Source organism: Leopardus geoffroyi, chromosome B3 (assembly GCF_018350155.1).
Source record: "Leopardus geoffroyi isolate Oge1 chromosome B3, O.geoffroyi_Oge1_pat1.0, whole genome shotgun sequence".
Lineage (NCBI taxonomy): Eukaryota > Metazoa > Chordata > Mammalia > Carnivora > Felidae > Leopardus > Leopardus geoffroyi.
The window spans coordinates 88,811,904-88,825,080 of NC_059337.1; the positions used below are offsets into that span (position 1 = coordinate 88,811,904).

At 39.3% G+C, this 13,177-nt stretch overlaps 1 pseudogene; it reads right to left on the minus strand.

Moving 5' to 3' along the window:
• LOC123583717 overlaps positions 1–7,597 on the minus strand; it is a 31,441-nt pseudogene extending 23,844 nt beyond the window's left edge.
• Positions 7,598–13,177: the final 5,580 nt, after the last annotated feature.

Here is a 13,177-nt window from a genome sequence, read left to right on the forward strand (position 1 = left end):
TTAGAAGGATATCAGTCTTACTGGATTAAGGTCCACTCTCATGACTTCATTTTAACTTGATTACCTCTGAAAGGACACTATATTCAAATAAAGTCACATTTAAGTACTAGGGGTTAGGACCCTGACATATTTTTTTGGAGGGACACAATTCAATATGTAATAAGTAAAGGAGGGGGGATTTACTAGAAACTACTAGTCACTTTACGTTATCTTTTCTAATGTACTTACCACTTCTCAGAATTTTTAGGTAATTGCCTTTTTGTATTTTGTCCAGACATTTTTTACTATAGTTAATTTACTTCCAACTGGAAGTTGTAACTTTTAAAAATAAAGATCTTTTAAGTTTAGGGCTGTGCAAGTACTTACAAGATTCAAGTACTTGCCACATCAAAGAGATGTGGCAGCGAAAATGAGAACCACAGTTGAAATGGATGGCAGGTTAAAAATCTATTTGGAGGAGACTTTGGGGTCTAATAAGCATCAAACTAGTTTGGGGTTGAGGTGAAGTTTATTCTAATCACTGAAATATTATGATTTAGAGCAACTCAGCTTCATACTCCAGTTCTCATTCAGTGGTGCTAGTCATGATTGATTTCTTGGGGTAAGAATTTGGCAGTATGATTAGGACTAGAAAAATAAGTTGCATATTATTTCAGTGGTTGCTATTTATGATAAAGGTCCCTTCAATTTATCATATACTCATTAACTGTTTTCTGGGGTTACAAAGGTATATTAGAAATAATTCCTGAGATTAAAGAGTCACAGTATAGGAAGGGAGTGAAAAAGGTGGAGAAATAATTGTTGTATTGATATGCTAACTGCTATGAGGTAAATACAAAGGCATATAGGATAGGGATGGTGTGGGAGGGTGAGAGCTTAATGTGGGGGAAGGGGGCAGAAATGGGGATTGGTGAAGGGCTATTTCAGGCAAAAATCATCTCTTCTAAGAAAACAAAGCTACAATGCAAACAGGCTTTAGGTGTCAAGGGTGCTCAGGTACACATTTTTTTTGAATATTATCAAAAGGTGTTATATATTGGTCCCCTAACATGTTAGTCTATTTGGTGGCCAAGATAGAAATGAATAGGGGCCTAAGGAAAAAACATATTTCAGACAAAATAAAACACTTGCTACTATTTTTGAGATTTTCTTTTAAGCATTGATCTGAGAAACATCACACAGGATAGAAATCTAGAAAGAACTCAGGAGAATGAACTTTTATCCCCACAGGCACATTTCTATTTCTTTGGTTCATTACATTCTGTAATTCAGAATGGTTCATTCACGGTTTGATCTGGTCATAATCAGGCACGGAAGGGGAAGTAATTTGTAAATGCCACCCAAAGTTAGGTTGTGCCCTAAAGTCTCTTATTGGAAATCTTATTTTGTTTTAAAGTTAACTGGAGAACAGTTAATTGGACAAGGCAGTGGAGAAAGGATTAATTTAAGTTTCTATGAAAATTGGCACTGAGGACTCCTATGAAACATACAGGGCAAAATTTGTATAGTTTGCTCTTGCCAGTTATTATCTAGCACAACTACAGTGATATTTATCAGAAAGTGAGCCTACTAATAGAACTGTTTGGGCTGTTCTTTTCTAGCAGGTTCTCTTACACTGTTTGAACAGCTACAATTTCGGATAGTACATGTAAACTTGCACTGAATCGATCATGTTGCAATCATCTTAGACGAAAACATAAAAGTTGTTCTCTATGGTATCAGTGCAACCCACAGCCTCAGAAGGATGGAATAAGTAAATTTCATCTTGGGGTTGGGGATCAGAGCCATATTACCCCATCTGTAGTCCACAAAGCTACTAATCTGTAATTTCTTTTTTTAAAAAATCAACTGAAAACAATTAAAGTACAGAACAAATTCCAGAGTCCTAGAATTATAAGTATCTAAACAGTGCTTGCATTTTCACCTACCACAGCTCCATAGCATGCCCTGCAAAGTAAACAATTCAGAACCTCTTACAAGGGGTGCTTGGTGGCCAGTTTGTTGAACGTCCAGTTGAGGTCATGATCTTGTCTGGAGCCTGGTTTGGATTCTGTTGCTCCCTCTTTCTCTGCCCCACCCCTGCTCATGTTCTGTCTCTCAAAACAAAACAAACAAAAAAACATCTGTTACCAATCCCTGCAAAAAATATGCCTGCCTTTTCACACACCCCTGCCTAGTACATGCTGTCCCTTCTGTTAGAAATACATTCCCTGATTTGCCAGCCACCCTGCCTAGAAAATCTTCTATTCATGCTTCATAACTTCATTCAAATATCACTTCCTCTCTAATGCCTTTTGGTTTTCCTAAGCAGAGTTACTCTTCTCCCTTGTAAACTTACAGGAATTGAGTCATACTTATGTTTTAGTCCTAATTAAATTGCACTTCAGTTCACATAGTTACTTTTCTCTCATGACTTGTGGCTGTCCGCTCCTTCAGGATCTTTGTTTTCCTATTGTAGTAAACGCTTAGTAAATATTGATAGGCAAATGTTTCAACAAAATAATCTTTGGTGGCGGGGGGGGGAAACTAATATGATACCTGGAAGGAAAACCTATTAGACCTCAGATACAGTATTACTGTGCTGGGTATTTGCCCATCCAGATATATTATTTACCTTTTTATATCCTCTGTGCACAAGGAGGCTAAACTTTATAGACAGAATTAATGTGGTCCCTTACTCCCCAGCTTTGGTTGTGTTTGGCCAAGGGGACCAAAGATAGGTGATGAGAGTGAGAAAAGCATAGATCTGGGTATATCGTCCGCCCCCCCCCCCCATAGCTGCCTTTTACTATATCTTACTGGGTTGGCTAGGTCCCTCTGTCAAACTCACAAATGGTGAGATCATGACTTAGGCTGAAGTTGGATGCCCAACCGACTGAGCCACCCAGACGCACCTTTGGACAGATTCTTAAGGAATGTTTCATGGAATAACTTTCCTTAGGTTATTACTGAATATGTGACAAAACAAGTATCTTCCTATTGGTGAGTTTAGGAAATATGGAGTTCAATAAGTTTTTTTTTTTTTTTAATTAGTATTGTAGTACTTTTCAGAGCTCTAACGTAATATTCTGAGTGTGGGATAGCATATAGTGTTCCCTAAATATTTTACTACTGGAAAGTATGCTATGGTGATAGTATTTTGTTCTGTAGCATTGCCATTAGTGTCTCACAAAACTAGGTGTTTTTGTTTTTTGCAAAGTTCCAAAAACTCTGCCGTAGCTTACCAAGGACAGACCATTGTGCAATGTCAACTTAAACTCCTTATTACCACCGGTTTTCCTATTATGCAGAATATTTGTTTTATTATAGTACCAATCTAGGAGCTTAAATTACTATTTGGATACTGGATTGACTATCTGGTTTTGTCTTTAGCTCTAAAGAGTGTCTTGAACTACTTTCTACTACATAACTCTAAGTGCCAGAGAAAATGATCACAAGTAAGAATTATAGGGATGTAAATATAGTCTCTCATAAGTTACTCCTTTTTGAAAGCAAAATAAATTGAGAACTATAAACTCCTTGTTAGCAGATGTGAACTGAGAGACTCTGCTAATTTGTTTTACTGCCAAGCTCATAACTATATATATCAAGACTGACAATATTTGTAAGGGCATTTTTTACTTAGATTTTCTCAGCAGGAATTAAAAATTCACCTACATAGTAAATTACCTCTTCTTGGATTGATAAAGTAATTTATTCTATAATAGATACTTATCAAAAATAGATCATAAATTAGAGATCTTGATGAAAGTCAAATTGTTCTGTTTGATAAACTAAATGGCCATTAAGCCATTTAATTTAGACACTTTAACATACTGAGAACAAATAGTAAATCTTCTATTTATCCAAAATTACTAAATGAACGCCTAGTAAACTTGCTTCCAAGTCCAAGATTTTCAATTACTTGATAATTATTTTGACATTGTAATGCTTATATTCTAGCACTTCTAAATTTTTAACATTAGAGCTGGAACTCTATTTTTTTTTTTTAAGGTTGGTTATTTTGAGGATAGCCAGTGGGGTAGGGACAGAGTGAGAATCCCAAAGCAGACTCTGCTCAGCACAAAGCCCAATGTGCACCTCGATCCCATGACCATGAGATCATGACCTGAGCCCATATCAAGCATTGACAGCTCAGAGCCTCTGGAGCCTGATTCAGATTCTGTGTCTCCCTCTCTCTCTGCCCTTCCCCCACTCATACTCTGTCTCTGTATCTCTCAAAAATAAATAAATGTTAAAAAAATTAAAAAACCATAATGGAAGAAAACTTTTCTCAGCCAAAAAATAGTTGAATAAAACAAATGTCTTCCATATTGGAAGTGTTCTTTATATCTTAGGCAAAATCTAAGTGATTGATTAGTAATATTCTAGGAAAATATTTGAGTTACAAGTTTGAAGACCTCTCACAACTACTAAGAAATGGACAATGGAGTTTTATACTCATTCAGGGGCTCAGAAAAGAAATTAGTCAAGAAATAATTCTAAGGAAAGTACAGTAAAACCTTGGATTGTAAGTAACTTGTTCAGTGAGTGTTTGCAAGATGAGCAAACATGTCTAATAAATTCTCACCTGATAAATGAGTGGTGTCTTGCAATATGAATAGTATGTGACCTGAATGGTTCTTGAGATTCTCTTTGATATACAAGTGCTTTGGATTACAAGCATGTTTCTGGAACGAATTATGCTTGCAAACCAAGGTTTTACTTACACTAAATTTTTCATTCAAGTTAGAGATAACTCAAAATTAAGAATCAATGGGGCACCTGCATGGCTCAGTTGTTTAAGCATCTGACTTTGGCTCAGGTCATACGGTTCGTGGGTCCAAGCCCTGCTTGATCAAGAATCAAGATGAGAGAGATCTAAAGTTTGTGACCACAAGTGCCATATACTGCACATATTTGGTAATAACCATATGGCCCAGTTGAGCATTTCAGAAGATAGGTATCACAGAATTGAGTGAATGACTCCATTACTTTTGAGTTAACTGTCAGTGTTGACACACTGTATCACAAGGCTTGGACTATGCCCTTGGAAATTACATGCCTAACTCTACAAGAAAAAGGAAATCCTAAGGAGCTGAAATAGACTGCTGTGTTCTAGTGTAGAAATCAAATCAGCAATAGCCTCCAAAATGAGCTGAAATCAGTACCTCAATTTTATCATGAGATTTATTGGGCATTAGTCTGAATTTGATCTGTTTAGCACCCAAAGTAAACTAGAGGTTCTAAGTGTGCCATCTCCTTTCAGATGATATGCATTACAAAATAGAATCACTTTCAGACATTTGTATACAGACTCTACCTCTACAGTATGTGGGCAGTGTAGCAAATATTGAGGTATGAGGTGGGTGTGGGTGACCTCCAGAAGGAACATGTCTTGGACAGAAACATGAACTACTAAATCTGTAAAAGAAACAACTTCTCTCCTGATAAATTCAGGCATGAGTGAAAAGGCTGGTGAGAAGTCTCAAGATGAAAATAAAATAGGCAGCAGAAGCAACTAGAAAAAATTAAAGCATTTAGGGGGAAGCCAACTAAACTTGAAATTGTTCTGGAAGCTGAGGTAAAAAACATTATAGGAGTGCCTGGATGGCTCAGTTGGTAAGCATCCAACTCGACTCTCTCTCTCTCTGTCTCCCTCTCTCTCAGCTTATGCGTGCTCTCTCAAAATAAATCTTAAAAAAAAAAACTGTACTAGGAGGAATGCAGTACTGTTTCCCTACCTTGTAAGTACCTCAGGTGGAAACAGTCAACTAATTCATTTTCTCCCCCATGGCCTTCTTGAGAAAATCCCCCTAAGCTAATCCTGCATAAGCCTTGCTCTAATGCCCCTAAGTATGATTCAAAATAAGTGACCGAGAAAATGAAGGATGTAAATAAATCTGTTACTGGTTATAGGTAGATGAGGCAAATTAAGCTATATTACAAAGGGGCAACAGTGCTCATATTTTTGTAGAGCAGAAAAATCAGTTGGGGTGCTGACTGAATTTATTTTCTGAGATTTTGGTTCAGAAGGTTTGGAGTAGATTTCAATAAGCGCACTAGTTCTACAAAATGTTTTTAAAACGTTAGCAGGATGTCATAATTTCCCTACTTTTAGAATTAGGGCAATTACCTTAATTTATAAAATTATGATTACCTTAAAATGTGGCTGTGATCAAATTAACCACTTGTGTGACTCTTAGCACAGAACCTAGAACACTGTAAATGTTATAATAAAGTTATACTCAAAATGGGGTGATACTTAGGCTGTAATTTTTAGTAAAAGGTTCTAGACCTGGATATATAGCACAGTGAATTGTATAAAAGTATTTATTGAAAAAAGACTAGTAAACGAATCACATGCACTCCTGAATACAGGTTTGAACTGGGCAGGTTCACCTATATCTGCCCCACCCCTGCCCCCAACCAAAAAGCTTTATTGTTTCCCTTTGGGAAGGGGGGTCCAGGATAGTTCTTTAAAAAAAAAAGTTGTCTAGCAGCTGCAGGCAGATACTGAAAGAAGCCCTGGAACCAGGGGGATGCCAGGGAGAGCCCCACAATTGCTTTTGGGCTCCAGAGGCTCCTACCTGTGCTTGAGGGTGTGCTGTTAGAAGAGATACTTGTTCAGCCCCACTTGGGGGACCAACTATCCTGGGGAGGTTAGTCAGGTACCTTCTTGACAAGTTTCACCTCACCAAGGAAGTGGTTCTCCAGGAAGTCACAGAGGTGGGGTCTGCAGGGGCAGAACCTAGAGTATGCAAATCAAAAGAGCCTGGTTCAGGTTCTTCTCCAGGACCATGGCAGCTTCCATGATGTCCAGTGTTTTGCCCCACTGGTTTTGGGATAGCCTCTGCACATCTTGGAAGAGGGTATGACCACAGCATTGATTTTTGCATCTTAGATATGCTTGATACCCTGAAGGTCCTAAAAGAAGTGATCTATACCCTTAAAAGCTGCATGATTGCAGTTGAAATAAGAGCCCAGAAAGGTAGGTGTAAGAGGCCTGTAGATTCATGTTGATCAGGTTGTTGATGGCCTCCATTTAGGTGGAATAATTCTAACTAATTTGGGAGCTCATCGTTGATTAGCAATAAGAAGCTAAGCTCAAAAAGTGGTGCTGGATTGTTCCAGAGGTGGAGGTTGGCTGGAAGATGGTTCTTAGGGTTGTGACTAGAAAGGAAGTAGAAGAGTAGCTGGAGGCTAGAAGGAGGGGTGTCCCTGGGTCTGTTGCATCCACAGGCTGTTGAAGCAAGAAATAGAAATAGAAGGTATATTGCCTACACATGGATTTTTTTTTAACAATACTGTTAATGTATTTTCTCCTATAATGTCCTTCACATCGTTTCTCTAGCTTGCTTTAAGAATACTGTATATAATAAAATAATATAACATAAAAATGTGGGTTAATTGACTATTACTGGTAATGGTAGGCTATGAATATTTAAGTTTTGGGGGAGTCAGAAGTTATTAAATGTAGATTTTCAACTGCACAGGGGTTGGCACCCCTGGCCCCTGGAAGTTCAAGGGTCAACCATAGTAATGTTAGTAGTTGTCATTAGCCTTTCTAATTTTTTTAATGTTTGTTTATTTTTGAGAGAGAGAGACCGAGCATGAACGGGGGAGGAGCAGAGAGAGTGGGAGACACAGAATCCTAAACAGGCTCCAGGCTCTGAGCTGTCAGCACAAGCCAGACCTGGGGCTCGAACTCACAAACCGCAAGATCATGACCTGAGCTGAAGCCGTATGCTCAACCGATTGAGTCACCCAGGTGCCCCGCTTCTTTAAGTTTTTTATTTTAATTCCAGTACAATGAATATATAGTGTTATTAGTTTCAGGTGTACAAGTGATTGAACAATCCTATACATCATTACTCATGAGTGTACTCTCAATTCCCTTCACCTATTTCACCTGTCTCCCCACTAACTTCCTCTCCGATATGCTTTATTTTAAATGATCACTGTCAAAGTTATTGAATATTTGTTTTTAATCTTTATTTTTGAGAGAGAGAGTGCAAGCAGGGGAGGAAAAGAGAGAGGGAAGCACAGAATCTGAAGCAGGCTCCAGGCTCCGAGCTGTCAGCACAGAGCCTGATGTGGGGCTCAAGCCCACAAACTGTGAGATCATGACCTGAGCTGAAGTCGACCACTTAACCAACTGAGCCACCCAGGCGCCCCTCGAAGTCATTTTCTTTTAACAAGAACATTTTTTTACTTGAACCATACTTCAGAATACATGGTTCTAAAAGACATATATACATATATATGTGTGTGTATATATATATATGTGTGTGTGTGTGTGTATATCCCATCTAAGAAAAATAGAATACACACATTTTCTTCAGGTACACAGACAAATCGCCTGGTTAAATCACATAAAAGGAGACATAACAAATATTACAAATTTAGGAAGACTAAAATCATACCACTTATATTTTCCAGTTACAATGGTACATAACTAAAGATCAACAATAGAAGTTGGAAAATCTACAATAAAATATTAAATACTTAATATGTAAACATTAAACACACTACTGCACTGGCAATGGGCCAAATAAGAAATAGCAAATCAAAATATGTATCAAAACAGAAGAAAAACCAGTATTCCAAGACCTGTGGGATAGAACAAAAGCACATGTTAGAGTGAAATTTATGCTACAAATGCTTGTATTTGCAAAATAAACATTATACCACAAGGAACTAGAAAAAGAAGAAAGCTAAAATTTAGCAGAGGAAGGAAATAACAAAGGAAAATCAGACATAAGTATAATAGAGACCAGAACAAACAGTAACAAAACATCGAAAGTAAGGGCCGTTTTTTTTTTTTCAAAAAAAAAAAAAAATTGCTGTAAACAATTACATAACAGATCAGATAATTTAGGGGGAAAAATCAGATAATCACTAAAAATGTTACCAAGATTGAATCATGGATCTTGAATTCAAGAAGTAGGAAATCTTAGACCAATAACAGTAACAGAAAGTTGAATTAGGAATCAAAAATCTCCCAGCACAGAAAAGCCCAAGACCACATGGTTTCATTGGCAAATTTTATTTAAAAAAAAAAATCACAATCTTTATCAAAATCTGACAAATAGCGTACTGGAGGGAACACATTCAAGATCATTCCATGAGGCCCGTACTACCCTGATACCAATGCAGGATAAAAGCAACAAAAGTCTAGTTTGTCCAATATAAGTATTACTACTTATACTTCTTTTGACATTCATTTGCATGATAAATGTTTCTCCACCCCTTTACTTTCAATCTACAGGTGTCTTTAGGTCTAAAATGAGTCTCTTATAGATGAGTTATGTTTTTTGTTCCATTCTGCTACCGTAAGTCTTTGGTGTTTAGGCCATTTGCATTCAGAGTAGTTATATGTATTTTAGTGCCATTTTACTATTTGTTTTGTCATTGTTTCTAGAGATTTGCTCTGATCTTCTGTTGTCTTTGTCACTTTTGGTCTCACCTTTGCACTCAGAGTCCTCTTTAATATTTCTTGCAGGGCTGGTTTAGTGGTAATGAACTCCTTTAGTTTTTGTTTGGAAAACTGTATCTCTCCTATTCTGAATGATAGCTTTGCTGGATAGAGCATTCTTGACTGCAGATTTTTCCCATTCAGCACTTTGACTATATCATGCCACTTCCTTCTGGCTTGCCAAGTTTCTGTTGATAAATCTCCAGCTAGCCTTATGAGCTTTTCTTTGTTAAGGACTTCTTTTGTCTTTCTGTTTTTAAGATTATTTCTTTATCGCTTAGATCTTTTTCGCTTAGATCTCTTACCTTGTTCTTTTGAGATGAATTCTTCCATCTTGACATTTTGTCTAAGTCTCTGCCTTCTTCTGTGTGTTACAAAAGCCAGTTTTGTCTCCTGCTCCTGAATGTAATGGCCTTATGAAAAAAAGGTCACGTAGTGTCCAGGGCCTGGCACTTCAGGGAGTGTGTCTGGTACGTGCTGCATGTGCTCTGCTGTTGTGTCCTGGATGCTCTATCCTTGGCTGCTATGGGCAGTGTTTAGTCCCTCCCCTGATGTGGTGTGCTCTGGTCTGCTTGTGAAATGAGACCTGACACCAACTCCACCAGAACTGAAGTCCTTCAGAGCTCCCTGGTTGGGAGACATGGTGTGGGCAGGGATTTGTGCTGGTATTCTGAGGGAGGTGCCCACCATGCGGGGTCTGAGGCAAGCTTGACCAAGAAGGGCAGTCCTGTAAGAGCACAGTGGTGTGCGGCTTGGTGTAACCAAGCCAGGCAGCCAGCATCTGCCCTGAGCTGCCTCCTGTTGGTGGCTCTGTGTTTATGCTGAGGGGTGGGGGTAGGAAATGGCACTGTCAGCTTCCTTGTTCTCTGAACACTGCCTCCTAAGGATACTTTCTGAGATGAGCTAATAATCTCCCCTTTCTGCCCCAGGCATTCTTTGAGTACTGTCTCCATACTGTCTACCCCAGGGCTGTTTGCCTGCTTTCTCTTCAGGAGCAAGGCAGTGGCCTCCAGGCTCCATCCCAGCAAGCCCACTGACCTTAAAACATCAGGCTTTAAACTTTGCTGGTTGCAAGAACTCAGGAAATTCAGCCCCTCTTGTTTTCCAAGCCAGTGACTTTGGGGAATCACTCTCCTTGTGCATCCTCCTATGTGTTCCTCCCTTCCCCCCCCATCTCCTACACGCCCCCCCCCCCGTATCCTACACGCCCCCCCATCGACTACATGCCCCCCCCTCCTCCCTCACGCCCCCCCCCCGCCCCCGTCTCCTCCCTCACGCCCCCCCCCGCCCCCCGTCTCCTCCCTCACGCCCCCCCCCGCCCCCCGTCTCCTCCCTCACGCCCCCCCCCCGCCCCCCGTCTCCTCCCTCACGCCCCCCCCCCGCCCCCCGTCTCCTCCCTCAGGCCCGCCCCTGTCTCCTCCCTCAGGCCCGCCCCCCCCGCCCCTGTCTCCTCCCTCAGGCCCCCCCCCACGTCTCCATGACCACGGATCCATCCCTCTCCAACATCCCTCTCCTCCATAGCATCCATGATCCATTTCTTCCCTAAAACATGTCTCCAAAATTCTTACCATCCTAGACGTGGCCTTTTCTCTCCCTTTATCTGCGGAGTTGTGTCAGTCTTCAGGTCTATTTCTAGGGTATTTAGGACGATTTGATAGCTATCTATTTGTGTTCATGGGAGGAGACAAATGTAGGGTCCTCCTACTCTGCCATCTTGTTGTTCTTTCATTAGCCTTTTTGATCTTCTTCCCCTCCCAATTTTTTCTGTATTGTGAATATAGAAGAATATATATTCCTTTCATAACAAAAACTAAAACAAAAAAATAAAGGCAGGCAATAACTATGCTATATTTTTCATATTATTGATCCCTATCTCTGTATCATGATCTTAATTGTGAATGAGGTTGATTACTATATTTTTAACTTGCAAAGAATGTTTCTGGGTCTTGCAAACTTTAATTTTTTTAACTACTTTGTAGGCTCCAATATAGAGCAAAAATTCACTTTGAAGACAATGAAGTCTGAATTTAAAAGTTTTTATCCCTTTTTAAGAAGGAAATAAAAAAAAAAACCCCTTTAAAAAAAGCTTAATCCATGAGAAGGTACATAAAGGGAGCCCATTCCTCATGGGAGAAATGTGTGCTGTATTGCTTGTGTCGTTTGTATCACTTGCTACCATGAGAGATGCAGGTACTTTGAAAGGGATGGGTGGTAAATTATCCAAGACTTAGAAAGTAATAAAAGAAACTATAGTCTGGAAAAAAAATATGTTCTATACATGATTCACAGATTTATTGTAGTCATTTTGGAAGCATTGAAACAGACCAAATGTGTGGAGAAATTATTTCTGATTGCATACTGAAATTTTAAAGGCACTCAGATGGCTAAGGTTTGTGTTCCATGTAGAAACTGACTTTGAATGCTAGGTTTGGGAATTGGATAGGAAAAGGAGGAGATTCACATTTTGAGCAAACTTGATTGGCACAAAGGCAGGAGAAACTTATAAACAGACGAGGAAAAAAATCTAAGATTAAAGTGAGCATTGGCCTGGGTAGCAGAGTGAAATAGAGATGAAATTGAAAAAGATCTGCCTGAGAATAGAAAGGGCTCACAAAACGTTCATCATGATTTAGGTAAAGGCTAAGTGGTTATTTTCTAAAACTAAAAGAATCTCATGGCTAAGTGTAGAGCATTGAAGCAAGAGCCAGGCATGGGTATATAATAGCGGGGGAGGGGGGGAGTGTGTGGAAATCACTGAAGACCTTAGTTCTGTTTTTGATTTTGATTTGTTCACTAAGAACCTTGGAAGTCACATAGTCTGACTTTCCTGTAAATCTATAAATCTTAGGGTGTTCTATATCGGTATACATAGGGCTTTACATTGGTTTCAGTCATTCATGTCCTGCTTGTCCAGAGACCAAAGGTTGTCTTCTAAATTTGCTGGCAGCAGTGATGGCAGGCTACTGTAAACAAAGAAAAGTGCACTGCAGTTCCGAATACTTTACTTCTCCTTCCCAACAGAACCCTAGGAAAGGAGATGTGAAATGGAACTTAGAAGTTATTATCCCCATTCACTGAAGTGTCTCCATACCATCTCCAAAATAGCCATCGGACTTCTGCTTGAATTAGGGTCTACTATGTCTATGTTATCAACTCTTTTAACATATAAAAAATAAAAGCAAGGTTAATTGGACATCAAATAGTCTTAGAGAACTTAATAGCTTTCCAGAATTTTTGGGGGGAGGATACTAATATAATATTTAATAAATCATAGTTTTTAAAATCTACTTTTTCCATTAAATATTTTTCATAGCTTGGGACGCCTGGGTGGCTCAGTTGGTTGAGCTTCCGACTTCAGCTCAGGTCATGGTCTCGCAGTTCGTGAGTTTGAGCCCCACGTCGGGCACTGTGCTAACAAACAGCTCAGAGCCCAGAGCTTGCTTCGGATTCTGTGTGTGTCTCTCTCTCCCCCTCCCCTGCTTATGCTCTGTCTCTCTCTCTCAAAAATAAATAAGTGTTAAAAAAATTTTAAAAATATTTTTCATAGCTCTTAATTCTCTTATTTAGCAGTGATTCAGCAGTGGGAACTCTGACATCAAATTCTTTTCATCTCCAGTTGCCACTCTAGGCATGCCCCACTCTGATCCCTCTGTCACTTGCTGCCAGAATAGTTTTTCTTAAAACTCTTCCTAAATGTCTCTTGATAACAGTTATTCAGTG